The 15000-nt window shown below is 37.2% G+C and overlaps 1 protein-coding gene across 1 annotated transcript in view; it reads left to right on the top strand.

Annotated features, from left to right (window-relative positions):
- The window catches only part of LOC136826027 (uncharacterized), a 653467-nt gene that overhangs the window by 575303 nt on the left and 63164 nt on the right, over positions 1-15000 (top strand). The gene's annotated exons all lie outside the window — the stretch shown is intronic.

Genomic DNA, 15000 nt, shown 5'->3' with positions numbered 1-15000 from the left:
ACAAGTGTGATAATTTATTAAGCGGATGTCAGTGCTTTTGTTTGGAAGATTTTTTCTCATAATTATCAATGATGTCATTACCGTAGTGATCGTAATATTATCGTTATCCAACTATACTGTTTGATTTTTATCCTCTGAACCGCATCACATTTGTAGTAGTTCATTTCGTAGACCAAAATGAAAGCATTTCAGAGTCTGTTAACACTTGTTTTTTGTCGTGTATGATAAAGACAATCCTCTTATAATTTTGAATTACATTACTGGTTTTGTAAAAAACCAGTCGTTAGGAAAGTGAGAAGATGAACAATACCACGTTTGAGAATTACGCATCGAAAAAGTCAAGTGTTCGGGAAAGACAGGAAACTTGAGTAAAATGACCAAACTTATGTTGACTTGAGTGAAAGTTCAGGTGGAAAGGGTTGTTTTTTGGAAGGAAAGAAAACGGGAGGTGAATTCTTTGTAGACATTACTGTTGTCTTCTTACTGACCTTTGATGACTGATGTAGTAAGGTATATTTGCCGCAGTTATATTATCGATATTATCAAAAGTTCTAGTCACCTCCCAGTAAGCTGAACAATGTCCATAAAAATTTCTGTAAACCAAAGTTAATAGATGTATTTTGATATCTTACAATTAATTATTCTAGTTCACATGAATTACCTTATCACTGAGAATTGCGCAGTGAGCATCGAACGTATTGTGGTCACCCAGCCAATTATTGACTTGATGAAACATTGCCTAACTCGTTTAATGATGCACTCACGCTATCTCACGCACACATGCACCTTGTCCCCCTTCAGAGTTGGGGGGTACCAGAAGGTTGCAGCCTTCCAGTTTGTATGCAGTCCAATGTTTAATTTGTAACGCGTATTTTAATGCAGTGATTTCGTTCCCAAGCAGATTATGGATATTCCTGACCCATATTTTGCCACTGTATTTTCGCATTACTATGGTTTCGGATTTGTGCATGATGACTCGTGATATAATGTTCGAAGGTTTTTCAACAGCAGCACAGAATTTTGAGCCGGAAAAAGAAATGCTTATCCGAAAGGAAGTCATAATCAAAAGGGAGGATGATTGAGACCGTGGGGTTTAACTTTTTTTGTTTTTGTGCTGAGAACAAAGATGTGGATATTTTCACAAGATTATAAAATAAACGTGAAGTTTTTACTTTCCAACTGTTAGCTTATCATTTTTGTAGTGGTGTATCAAAGAAATGTTCGCTTACCATTTTTGTAGTGGTGTATCAAAGAAACGAAGTTTTCGTTTCATTCACATGGACAAGGAATGTTGGTGTGTTAGTTAAGGAATGTCAAGTAGTATCAGTAAAAATTAAAGCAACGACAGACAAAGAATATGATGAAAGGTTACGATTAGAAACGATCAGAAATTTATCAAACTAAATATTAAAGACAGATCTTGAGAATTAATAAATCATAATACAGTATATTACGTTTGTTGTTTGGGGCGTACTACAGTAGCTATGAGAGTTTAGACAGATATGTGTGTAGGCTATATGTTTAGATTTGAGTGGTGCATCCATACGAGTATAATAAACAAATTAAGTTGACGTCATCCCCTTGAATCAAAGAATCCCAAATAGAATGAAATTTTCTAAATTATGATATATAGAAACGAATCTTGTTAATAGGGGTATAAAATGAGAATAGAAAGTGCATTTTTAATATCATATATAACTGATGTTGTCACTGAAGACAACTCTTAGCCTATGGATTTTCTCTCTTCCCTCTGTTACAGTATTTAATATGTCCAAGCTTCCCTTGTACTTCTTCCGATTTTGGGATTTTGTCAGTTTCCACTTTATTTTTATCATTAAATTTTCCAACATTCCGTTTTTTCTGTTAGTTTAGGGTTTTTTTGTGGTCCCCTCTGTTGCAATATATGAATTTCCAAGTCTTCAATTTCTTCGAATGAATCGGAGATTTTCGTGTATTCCATCACTATTGCAGTATGTAACATTTTCAATCCTTCCCTGACACTTCATTATATAAAGCCATAGTCCTCGCGAGTAGCAGTGCGAGGATCGCCCGAGGAACCTCACACTTGTAACAGGATCTCGGGGGAGGGGGGAGACCCGCGGACTGACGTCTGTCGTTTCACTATCCTTGCTCGAGACGTCTTGACTTCTGTACTTGAAATTCTCATATTCTTATTTCAGTACTTCTGCTTCATCTCTCCTGTAAGGAGAACCTGAGAACCCCACGTCTAGCTCTCTTTAGACGGATGTTTTACTAAGGGTAAATCTAAAGGAAACGATGTATCTGAGGAGTTGCTTGGAAGGGTTTTAAGTTCAGAAATTATTGCCATCGAACGGAATGTTCGGTAAGTGAAGGCCAGTGTTGTTGGAAACAGTTCAAATCATAAGGCTTTGTTTTTGGCCTGTGAAACTTAAATAGTAAATAAGAAAAAAATGTTAATATATAAATGTTAACATCCCAGTATGTGTGCTAATGTCTCATATAAACCGAGTTATTGGGTATCTTCTGATAGTAGCTTGGAAGGGTCTTATGTCGAGAGATTATGCCAGGGAACGGAATGGTCAGTAAGTGAAGACTAATGTCATAAACAAGGCAGGAGTATGTTTGTGGCTGATTTATTTAGTAAATGGTGGAGACGTTTGAAGTGTACAGGAAAACTGTATGTGGCCCACGTGGACCTGAAGAATGATAAAATTGAGTGAACTGCAAAGTTAAATGTGTTTATTTATGGAATCGATGGTAGTATGGTAAGGTGATTAGAATTTTTCATAATGAAACTGCAACCTGTGTAAAGATGTGTATGTAGGTGGGTGATTATATGTAGGCGCTGTTGAATACTATCAGTATATGGATATGGTGATTTTAGAGAATTCAGAAAAAATATATTGCTGTAGCTTAAGGCTTGTAAAAAAAAAAATACCTTAGTTTTACCAGACCACTGAGCTGATTAACAGCTCTCCTAGGGCTGGCCCGAAGGATTAGACTTATTTAAAGTGGCTAAGAACCAATTGGTTACTTAGCAACGGGACCTACAGCTTATTGTGAAACCGAACTACATTATAGCGAGAAATGAATTTCTGTCACCAGAAGTAAATTCCTCTAACTCTTCATTGGCCGGCCGGAGGGTCGAACTCGGGCCTTAGCGAGTGCAAGGCCACAACTCTACCGACTCGCCCCAGGAAGAGCTCTTAAGGCTTGTAGAAAAGGTGGAGTTGGAGTTGCAATTGTTATGTGGAGTAGTTACCCCTGTGCTCATGATAGTGTAACTGGCCCCTGTGCTCATGATAGTGTAACTGGAGATAAAGGAAGAGAAGCTGTTGGCCGGTGAAAAGGTTGGAAAAAATTTACAATAGGAAGCAAGTAAAAAATGCGCCGAAGTTTCTTCGGCGCAATCGAGTTTTCTGTTGATCGTATAATCAAGGCCACCGAAAAAAGATCTATCTTTCGGTGGTCTCGGTATAATGCTGTATGAGCCGCGGCCCATGAAACTTTTAACCAGAGTCGGTGGTGGCCTGTCCTATATCGTTGCCAGATGCACGATTATGATTAACTTGAACCTTATATAAAAATAAAAATTAATGAGGCAAGAGGGCTGCAATTTGGTATGTTTGACGATTGGAGGGTGGATGATCAACATACCCATTTGGAGCCCTCTAACCTCAGTAGTTTTTAAGATCTGGGGGCGGACAGAAGACTAGAAGTTGAAATTAAAGGGTAACGTGCGTAAATGAAATTCATGAAGTTGGAATATGTGCTTAAGAGTATGGGTTCTTTAAATTGTAGTATATTACTGGGTTGTAGTGTGATGGTAAATAAAAAATAAGTGCCAGTTTTTAGCTTACCCAAAATCTCCCCAATACGAGCAGGTTTTGTTTGTGCCACTGGGTAAGTTCCAGGGGTATATGAGGTTCCCAGTTGCGAAAAAAGTTAAGTATGCCTTCTGTATACAAGATTCATTCATAAGTTTGTTGTGAGGGTGTTTATGCATTTCCTTGTCATTGGTGTGTTCCGGTTGAGAAAATTTCGGAAGAACCTTCAAAAAGATGATTCTTTTCCAATGACTGGAAACGTGACTTAAGAATGATGTAGCTGTTCTTTCTGTAATAAAGGAAAATATTTTCTTCCCCGTCCTCGAAAATTCAAATATTCCCACTGAATGCTGTACCCCCTTCTCCTCTCTCTCTCTCTCTCTCTCTCTCTCTCTCTCTCACGAATCATTGACGTACATCGTGGATTAGAAATATGCCACTGCAACTCTGTATCGCTTATTGAAAAGAAAATCATTATGTTCTCTTTCTCAACGAAAAATCGAACCCAAATATATCTTTCTCATTAAGGAAGTTATTTCCTGATATGTCTTTTCTGACATGTGCAACGAAACAACGACTCTGCCTGCTTTTCGAAGTCTACAGGCTTAAGACTGTATTCGATTTTTTTATCTGATTTTTTTTTTTCAAGAACACATGCCAAGATAGATAGGGCGATTAGGGTGGGTCCTAGTCCATCAAGAAAGGAATTCAGAAAATTGCCGCGTGTCCCTGAAGAAGAGAAAGCTTGTGTGGTATTGTCAACCATTTTACCCAGTTCTGCCTTCTGGAACTATCTAATTATAATCTAATTATAATTAAAGACTACTGTTATGGAATATAATGTAATTATTGTAAGCTAAATATTTGTAGTTATGAAAAAAGACAGCTATTTGAGCTGATTATCAAGTGCTGTATTTGAAAACAATTTGTTGAATATTGTTACATGAAAATTCCTAAACACAAAATTGTAAGAATAATGCACATTGTACTTTGGATACTTTAAATAAAAACAATGGATACTTTAAATAAAAACAAATTATAATTTTTGGTTGATGGAACGCCTTGCCTGGCATTTTTCATGTTATAAATGGGTCTACAACGGGAACAGATGTTCATTACAGAAATCTTTTTTTTTTTTCCTTTCGCTGTGTCCTCAATGACCCTTTGTCTCTATGCCTTCTCCCCCCTTTACCCTCACGGGGGTGATGGCCGGGAGGTAGGAAGGGGGGTGGAGGAGGAGGGCGGTGGCCGTTCCTGGGGCCTACGGTAGAGCTTGAACGAAGGCTGGCGGGAAGTGATGGTTGTGTGGGGGTCACGTGAGGTTCTGGAGGGGCTGCCGAGAGGACGAAGCCGGCACGGAGAAAGAAGAGAGGATTTTGTGGGGCTGGATGGGAAGTGGGAGGAGAGAAAGAGAGAGACAGGGTGGGGACCTCCATTGGTTAGGGGTGGTGAGAGGGGAACGGTCTCCAGAGGAAGGGAGGATGTGAGAAGGAATAGGACGTAGGTAGGAGTCTCTTCTACCTTGGGGTTATGCGGTACATCAGCTGTAGCTATGCATCTTGCTTGCTGGCTGCTGCCTTGAAAAAGTTCTCTCCGCTTACGGAGCCTTGTTGCTAACATATTTTTGGTACTTGTTGTTGTTGCTGACTTGTGGGATAGTGAATGGGTCACTTCCTAAATGGTGTATTGCTGGGGGATAGAGAGGCGGGGCATATTTGAAAGTTCCTTGCTTCTTTTTGCTCATGTTCCTATTATAAGATTCACAGCTATTAGCCTAATGGATAGCGGATGAACAATCCTTAAAGGATGGAGATTATCATAATAAAGATAAGACAGGTAACATTATTTTTTCTTTACGTTAAGTTTGGACGTTGCGAGGTCCCGTTTCTAAGAATGAAAGATTTGGATCTTTCCGCCTCGAAGGGTGATTGGTGATATCGATTGCTCCTGCGCAAAAGGAAATTGAGTATAAGAAGCTGTAGACGTTATACGTCTCTCTCACGGGTGACAGGCCTTTCAGCGGATTCGTGTGTATCACAGTATGTTGAGTCCCATTATTCACCCCAGTAATGTTATGATTTTATGTACCTGCATCGTGAGAAATTTCCTCATTATAAGCACGAATGTTAATTTGGTGGCATTAGAATGTAATACTGTAGTACACAATATTCTCTCTCTCTCTCTCCGATTCTGACTTTTTGGCTGCTTCAGTATGCACGAGTACTCTCTTATCCTTGCTTATGGCTGCTCTTATGGTCTGGCTCAAACAATAAGCTCACATTTCACCAATTAGCCATTTTCTCTGTTAAAAAGATGTCTCCAGAGGAAAAACAAGACAACAGACACTGTCACATCATATGCAAGGAAGAATGGACCAAAAACTTCCGCAGTATCTGCCACTTCTTACATCTACACAGAAGACTATGCAACGCTGTTGACCCCCGTTGTGCTATTATTCTCTGTACTGCTTCTAGGATAGGAAGGCCTATCTGCCACAGTTCCTCTGCTACTTCTTGAACCCAACAAGTTTTGTCTCCTCCCATTTCACAAATCAGATCCTCTTCCATTTTCTCCTCCGAACCCAGCCACACAGGTCCACTGATCGTCTGTTCAACAAAACTAACTCGTGTACCACATCTCCAAACTTCTCAGCTTTTTGTCCCTTCTTACTTAACTAAAACTAGTAAACATTTCCACTAAGTTTCCAATTTAAACTTTTAATCGCCTTCAGCATCCAGACTTCACATCCATATGGAAGAGTTGACTGAACGATCCAATTTTTGCTCATCTAAACTCCTAACTTTTTTTTTTTTTTTTGGTACAAGCGCCACGTGTTCTAGAAGTCATCTTTTATCATGCTCGCGTCCTTAACACTTTCACAGATTCCTGTGTGAATAATCCCCTTTCATTTTCCCTTCACCCATGCTAACAGCATTCACTGCTTTATATTCTTATTTTTGCTGGTAGTCACTTTCGATATTTTTCTTCTTTCAGGTAATTTCAAAAGTATGTTCATATTTTATTCAATATATGCCATCTAATGTCATACCACACAAATCGTCAGTCATTCCACATTCCTTACACAGCTCTTGATTCCACACAAACTGAACTGAAAGTACCTCCAAGAAGCACATTTTATTGTTTTCTCTGGAACCACCTCCAGTTAAAGGGACACTGCTTAAACACACACACACATATACTGTAATATATATATATATATATATATATATATATATATATATATATATATATATATATATATATATATATATATATATATACATATACTGTATAGCTGATTTACGAAAATATGGAACGTGGTGAATGTATAAATAAAGGCAAATGCCACGAAAGAAAAAAGAAACAATGGAGTGTTGCTAGGCCTTTCGACGCACGGTTCATTACTAGCAGGCTGGTGAAAAATATAAAAATAAGTTTACAAGAAAGCTCGTATAATTGCCAGATGACATACAGATATTCCGAGGGTAGGGATTATAAGGAACAGATGCACTGGAATCCAAAACGATTGAAGAGTTGTGGACCTACCAAAACAAAGGTAAATCTTTTGAGAGTTTTTACAAAGTATTTGGCCAAACTGGCTCAAAAGCAGTGAGGAGCTAATTTAAGGATTATATATAGGGAAGAGACTAACCATCAAAAATGACCTTGGAATGAATAAGCTGATTACGTATTTATAAAAGTACAACACATTTTCTCCTTTTGGTAGACAATAAAAAGTTTTGCAAAATGAACATTTTCAAAAGTATTAAACATACGAACATATAGAAAACATGTAAAAGGTAATTAATAGTTAAGTCAGTGATTTTATCTTTAAGGTCATTCTTGAACATTTTATTAATACAGGGGTAACGCTAACTTTTCAACCATAAAGAGAGATGTAAATCTATCCCTGGCCGTACATATATATATCCGTCGAACTCAGGTACATTAACTAGAGCTGGAGTAGACCCGTAGGCGTTTAATTGTTTATTGCTTTTTAGGCCTAACACGTGGCTATGATGATGAGGAGTTGTGTGGTATTACAAATACATACAGTACGTCTCTCTCTCTCTCTCTCTCTCTCTCTCTCACGCACAGAGTTCGTGCACAGTACATTGTATCCCAAGGTATTGGCTGTATCCTGCGGAGGTTATGGGTGGATGGATTCTACGAATTTTTATTTTATTTTATTCAATAAAGTTTATTTACAAACATCGCAGTTTTGATCTTTTCAGGTTGTTGTGTAGGGTGGAAACAAGTTATTGCTGTTTTTTTTTATTCGTGCCTAGGCCGAATATGCCTACTGTTTCAATGGATAGCTTTAGTGAACTTTGTTGTGCTTAGTCGTCACTAGCGATGTGAGTGTTCTCCTTAAAAATTTAGTTGTACAAAATACAGATAAGGCAAATTTTGTAGTTATTTCATCTCCCATAGCGCCCACAAGTTATGCACGTCACTTTTATGACAGTGGAAGTTGGCACAAAGAAATATATGCAATATGATGAAATGGAACTCAGGGAAAAGCATGATGTGAATGGATACTGACTTTTAGAGCAAACTCAGCTAAAAGAAAAAAAAAAAAATGCAAAAAAAAGTCTAAGATGCATCATGGTTGCTGATGTCCAAACCTGTAAACACTTCTTTGTTGAAGACAATTAAGCGGAATAGTAGCATAAAAAGTTATTTTTTCTGTCTAAGGAAACATACTATAGCCTCTTCCCCCCCACTTACTCTTTCCATACAGCCAAAAAAATATTGCATAGATTTAAAAAGATAAAGAAATAAATATATGTAGTCTGGGCTCTTTTTTTTTTCTTGATATTCCCTCAGCTCCAGACCGTACGAGGCCTCGGGTACCCGAGAAAAAAAGACCAACTTTCTCAAAGAACATTCTCTCTCTCTCTCTCTCTCTCTCTCTCTCTCTCTCTCTCTCTCTCTCTCTCTCTCTCTCTCTGAGAAATATTGTATAACAAATTTATAAAGAAACACACCGCATAAAAAATATAATGAGCTTTTGATTGAAATTATGTGTGCGATTTTGTTTCTTTCTGTACGTATTTTCTACCGTATCAGGTCGTAACGATCTGCATTAAGGTTTATAGTATAAGACATGAATACAAAAATTGCTTACATTTCCGGGCTGTGATTGCGAGAGGGGAATGTAATTAATTAGTAGGAATTCTTTGTTTAGACAACAAAACGTTCATATAGACTCGGTAGGTCTATGCTAGGTTACCCTAGGCTCTCGGGGAAAGGATTACTATTAAAGATATGATTGTGTTAAATAGATTTTTGCAATGTTGTAGAATTTGTGAAATGTTATTAAAAACCCACTTTAAAAGCATTTTAAGTGTAATATAACGAGCCTAACATGCAGAAATCATACAAGAACCTTAAACAAAATAATTGTAGGTGAAATAAATACAAATTAATTCTCACTTTACTAGTATAGCAGGACAAAGTAGAGCGCCTTAAATTCTGGACAACGGAAGTGAGAAGTGTGCTTAGACTCAATTTCCGATATAGCTACAGAAGTTGCAGCCTCTTCGTGATGATCTATATATGTATGGTACTTTCGTTATTTCTTCCTTGTGTAGAATTGTGTTCTGACCTCATGCTGACAGATGGTATTGGTAAGCGGTTTTCCAGTAGACGACAGACCGTTGCGGGAAACAGTGCAAGAAAAATTTATAGCAACTTAGGAAAATCTGTCTGAACGGTGGATATATTTTTACATGCTTTTATTTAACTTGATTTCTGTGTCTGTCTGTTTAGGTCAAATCTTATAACTCAGTTTTCGACCTGTTCCTTTCGTCTGATGGACTTGAAATTTTGTATGGTTACTCAATTCCGGTGACAAGACAACCTTACATGATCAGTAGGTCAGCAGTGACCTCTAGTGACCCTACAGTGACCTCTCCCAGTATCTCAGGATTTGTATGATACTTCGGATTTTTCTTAACTTCTTTGATTCAGTAGAATCTAACTTCTATATAACCCTTCCCCCTTCCCTCTTCCTTCCCCCTCCCTCCCCCTGCACACATCAAGTGTTAATTTAGCTGTGTCTCCTTCCTTCCCTCCTCCTCCCTCTTCCATCTCCCTCCCCCTTCGAAAGCACACAATAAAGTGTTTATTTAGCTGTGTCCCCTCCCCTTCCCCCAGCATGCGATCAAATGTTAATTTAGCTGTGTCCTGCCCCTCCCCTTCCCTCTTCCATCCCCTCTCCCTTCCCTTTTTCATCCCCTCCTTCCTCTTCCCTCCCCTTCCTCTTCCTCCCCCTCCCCTACCCTCCCCCAGCACACGGTCAAGTGTTAATTTAGCTGTGATTGAATATGTGGCATTGCTCCGCATTCCTTTGTGTTGTAACCTTTTTTGCCGAATTAAAAAGAGAATATATAAAAAGTCGTGACCCATGGTGATCCGAGAAGAGTAGGTATTGTTTATATGGTTTCATTTTATCTAGAGCTTTGTTTCACTATATTTAAAGCAATGGTCTACGGAGAATCGGAAGCATCCTGGGATTTGTAGCGTTGCAGTTACAGAACTGAATAATTACGTATTTTAAAAATTTCTCCCGACCAATGTCGTACGAATTAAAATCAAACTGCAGATCGCAAGAACTCTAGTAAACTTAGGTAAAAGTAAACACATATGGTTAATAGGTGTTTAAAGAAAGAAAGTTTGTTGCATCCTTTTCATGCTTTTAAGAACTTTAGATCAATAAAAAAATAGTCATTTTATGTAAAACTGTTTCTGGAACGGTTGGTGAACATGCATTGAAATCTGGAGACTTTTCTTACGTGTTCAGCGAATGAGTTTTGTATCTTCAGAGGGAAGTCTAATGACATTTTAATTTATTCATGGATTTTCATTGGCGGCTTTATTATTTTACATCTTCATTTTTCTCTTATTATAATGGACATTGTTTGTATACCCACTGTAGACAGAACAGCTCCAGGGTTATACCTCCGATGAAATAACTTAGGTGATAAGAGTCCTATAATTTTTTTTACGATGTTTGGATGTAGACGTGCTGTCTTTTCTTGTTTGTGTCAGGTGAGTGGTAGGTATTATTTGCAGTCGATAATTTTTTTTATTTGATTTTGCCATTATGGTTTTATTATGTTCGGACCAAGGTATTATTATTAATAATAATGTTTAATTCAGACAGTTCATCTTGGTATGCTGTCTTCCAAAGGATTTTGCACTTATTGGAATAGTTAAGGGAAAATAATTAGTTTAATGAAAAACTAAATTACACGGTGAACGCTAACATTAATATTTTTTTAATTGTTGATCACTTGTAACGACCGCTGTCAACATTAAGAATTTAAATGTTTTCGCAAAGTAAATTGTAGGTTTCGTACGTGTAAATGGGGAACAAATAAATGTTTAAAAATGATAATCAATTCAGGAGACAAACGGAAAGCCAGTGACTGAATCAAAACTGAAAAATGAATCTGTCTACACGTTGAACAATTGAAAGTGCAAAATGAAACAAGTTAGGGACGAAGCAAGAACAAATAAAGCTGGTGAATAGGAAGTAGAGAAAAGTGGAAATAAATTGATGAAAATTATGGAAACCTAACTATGGCACAAGTGAATGAAACTTATGTTTTGAATTCTATATGTTATCCGTACGGGGAACTCATGAATTAAAACGGGAAACAATCGCGAAATAAGTGAATGCATAAGCGTGAAAGAATAAAATGCAAACTCAGCATTTGTGTTGACGTCATAGCTTAATATTTTTTCCCACTGTTGGATGCTTCCTCTTATTGTCACCCGTAGGCAAAGTGACGTCATTGGTGGGGGGGATTCATTCGTGGGAGTTGCGGTTATATAACCGACCGAGCGTCACTGCTCTTCATTGATGACAATTGTACGTAGTAGTTGTTGCTGCCATGTAAGCTCAGGTTGTACAGTGGTAGGTTGTTAAAATATCTTTGAAAAGTCAGTGAATATTTTCGTTGGTTCACAATTGTTGATTGTAACTGTGTAAGAGCATAAGGGTTGTCATAACCGATGGTTAGAAATCGATTGTTGTCAGTTACAAACTGATGGTCCAAGTCGATAGTTAAAAACAAATGGCTGGTTTTTAGCTATCATTGGGTTTTAATTGGAGGTATAGTAGAATCAAAATTACGGGTTGTGGGTAATTGAAAATCATAGATTGCAGATGATAACTGAAAACCAGAAGTTGAAAAAACTAAGTTAAATAATGGATTAAAAACGGAGAATGTTGTCAGGTGAAAAATGAGATTATTTTTAAATATACTTTGATCATTTACTGAAGGTTTGATTTCCATTAAATTTTTTACTTCGTCAAAGGTGTGGTGAAGTATAAAAACAGTCAATTTTCACGATGTATAAACTAACTCTAGTGCAGTTAAAGAACTGAGACATGAGGCTGGAGAAGAGTGGAGGTTTGTGGAAGAAAGAATGGCGGAATTCCACAAAGGACCTTTGCATTAGACGGCTTTGAAGGGGATTATGATGCAGTATATTTGAATCCTTGACCGTTGGGCTCTCTCTCTCTCTCTTCTCTCTCTCTCTCTCTCTCTTTATATATATATATATATATATATATATATATATATATATATATATATATATATATTATTGTCTCTGTATATATAAACTTAACGTATTTATGTAGATGTTAATAGATATATATATATTTTTTTTTTACTTTTAGCCTTGTCCTCCAACAGGGGGTGTCTCCAGAGAAAACACAGCACAACAGACACCGTCTCATTCATACTTAAACTGCTGCATAACTTCCATAACATTAGTTACTGCATGCACTAATACAAGGGGCTCACATTGTGCTATTCACCCCGATCTTGACGCATTCTCTCGCAGTCTGGCTATTAAGGCACTACTTTTCCAATATCTCTTATAACCATCAGTCAAACCCTTTTTAGATCTCCCTCACCTCATTTTCCTTTACACTTCTGATTGATACTCTTCACCATCTTATAATCGTCCAGTCTTCCCATATGACCAAACCAACTCAAAACGTTTTGAGCCATTATTTCACCCAAACTAACCTTTTTATCACTTCAGTGTTTGTCTGGAATAGTTTTACTGGACTTAGATGTGTGTTGCGTAAAGATATTTCATTTTATAAATTCACATTAGTTTGGATTTCAGTTATTATTGCTCATATTGTAATCTTGCTGTCGGTATAACTTTATTGGTTATATGACTAGTATCTTTAGTGGTCTTGTCCCGTACAAAATTTGACCATAAAATAATCCAGTATGAAATTGATATAACACATTAGAAATCTGACGGGAGAAGTAAAATTTCCAAGGTCTGCTTATAAATGCAGGTCCTCCCCACGAGAGAAAATATAGCAACAAATACAAATGAAAAGACCGTAATGTAATGCAGCAAAAATTACGGAATGTTTGGCTTGCAGTTTTCCTTTATTTTAATTCAAGTTTGGAAACTAATGGGTTGAGCTCTTGGAATTTCAAACAAGGAAGTAGTTGAAATATCTTATTTGAATGTTTTAAGAGTAATAGATACCATTAGAATTTCTTCAGCTCTTCGTTGGGCGAGTCGGTAGAGTTGTCGCCTAGCACTTGCTAGGCCCGAGTTCGACTCTCCGGCCGGCTAATGAAGAATTAAAGGAATATATTTCTGGTGATAGACATTAATTTCTCGCTATAATGTGGTTCGGATTCCACAATAAGCTGTAGGTCCCGTTGCTAAGTAACCAGTTGGTTCTTAGCCACGTTAAATAAGTCTAATCCTTCGGGCCAGCCCTAGGAGAGCTGTTAATCAGCTCAGTGGTCTGGGAAAACTAAGGTATACTTAACTTTTCTTCTGCAGTATTCGAACTTTGTAACATAGATTTCTAGCCCAAAAACACAAACGCTTTAATGTTTCTAACCAGATCCTCTCCAACAGTAGACAGTAAAAAAAGTTAAATATTACACCCTGCAGCAAAATCCACGTAAATGGAGTGCTCTCATTTTCCAGGTATAGGAATTAACTTGTAGTCATATTGTGATTATTTTGTTTACATAAAAAACAATTTTATATTTAAGGGGGGAACAAATAGGTAAAAGAATGAAACACGGAATTATCATTGGTGTTGACGTCATAGGGAGATATCTTTTTGTCAATTGAATGTTACCTCTCGTCGTAACCCGTAGGCAAAGTGACGTCATTGTTGGGGGAGGGGTCCCCATCTGGCGGGTTGGATTATATACACGACCGAGCGTCACAGCTCTTATTCATTGATGACAGTTGTACGTAATAGTTGTTCCTGCTTTGAAAGCTCAGGTTGTAGTAGGTTATTACAGAGTGTTTGAAAAGCCAGTGATTATTTTCAGTGTTTCAGAATTGAAGGTTGTAAATACAAGGGTGGGCATGACCTGTGCTTACAAACCGGTTACTGTCGGTTGCAAACGGATGGTCATAGTAGATAGTTAAAAATCAGTAGTTGGTAGTTGAAAACCGATGGATGGCAACTGAAAAAGTTGCTGTTTAAAAACAGTGATTTTTTTAATGCAAAATGCATGGCTATTGCTGATATCTAAAAGATTTTCTAAGTAACTATAGCTGAAATCTAAAATCTAGAAGAATTTGTTGACGATATACTTGAAGTATAGTAGATTAAAAACTACATGTTGCATATGATCAAAATTCATAGGTTGTAGAAGGTAATTAAGAACCAGAAGTTTTAGAAACTAAATTGAATAAAGAAATCAAAACGGAAAATGTTGTATACTTAGAAACATGGAAATTTTTATGAGATTTAAAAAAAACTGTTTTGATAATTTACTTTAAGATTTGATTTTCGTAACATCATTTTACTGCATCATACATCTGATCAAGTATGAAAACAGTCGATTTTCACGATAGCAAAGCTAGTTCCAGAGTAGCAAAACGACCCAAACCTACTTGAATGAGCTGAGACGGAGATAAGTGAGGTTTGAGACAGGAATGGCAGAAGTTCCACAGTGTTCTCTCTCTCTCTCTCTCTTGTATTAATACTCTGCAAAGAGAAACAAACTTGTTTATGAAGGTGTTTATGTATATTTTAGAAAATAATGACAAAACATATTATGGATTGTACTTTCAGTTTTCCTTCGTTTTAACTAAGGTTTGGAAAATGATGGGCTGAATTCAAAGATTTCCGTCAGGGAAATAGTTTAAATGAACGTTTTAAGGG

This window comes from Macrobrachium rosenbergii, chromosome 3, assembly GCF_040412425.1.
Source record: "Macrobrachium rosenbergii isolate ZJJX-2024 chromosome 3, ASM4041242v1, whole genome shotgun sequence".
Lineage (NCBI taxonomy): Eukaryota > Metazoa > Arthropoda > Malacostraca > Decapoda > Palaemonidae > Macrobrachium > Macrobrachium rosenbergii.
The sequence above is the reverse complement of the archived record's forward strand: the minus strand, read 5'-3'. Positions and strand labels throughout refer to the sequence as shown.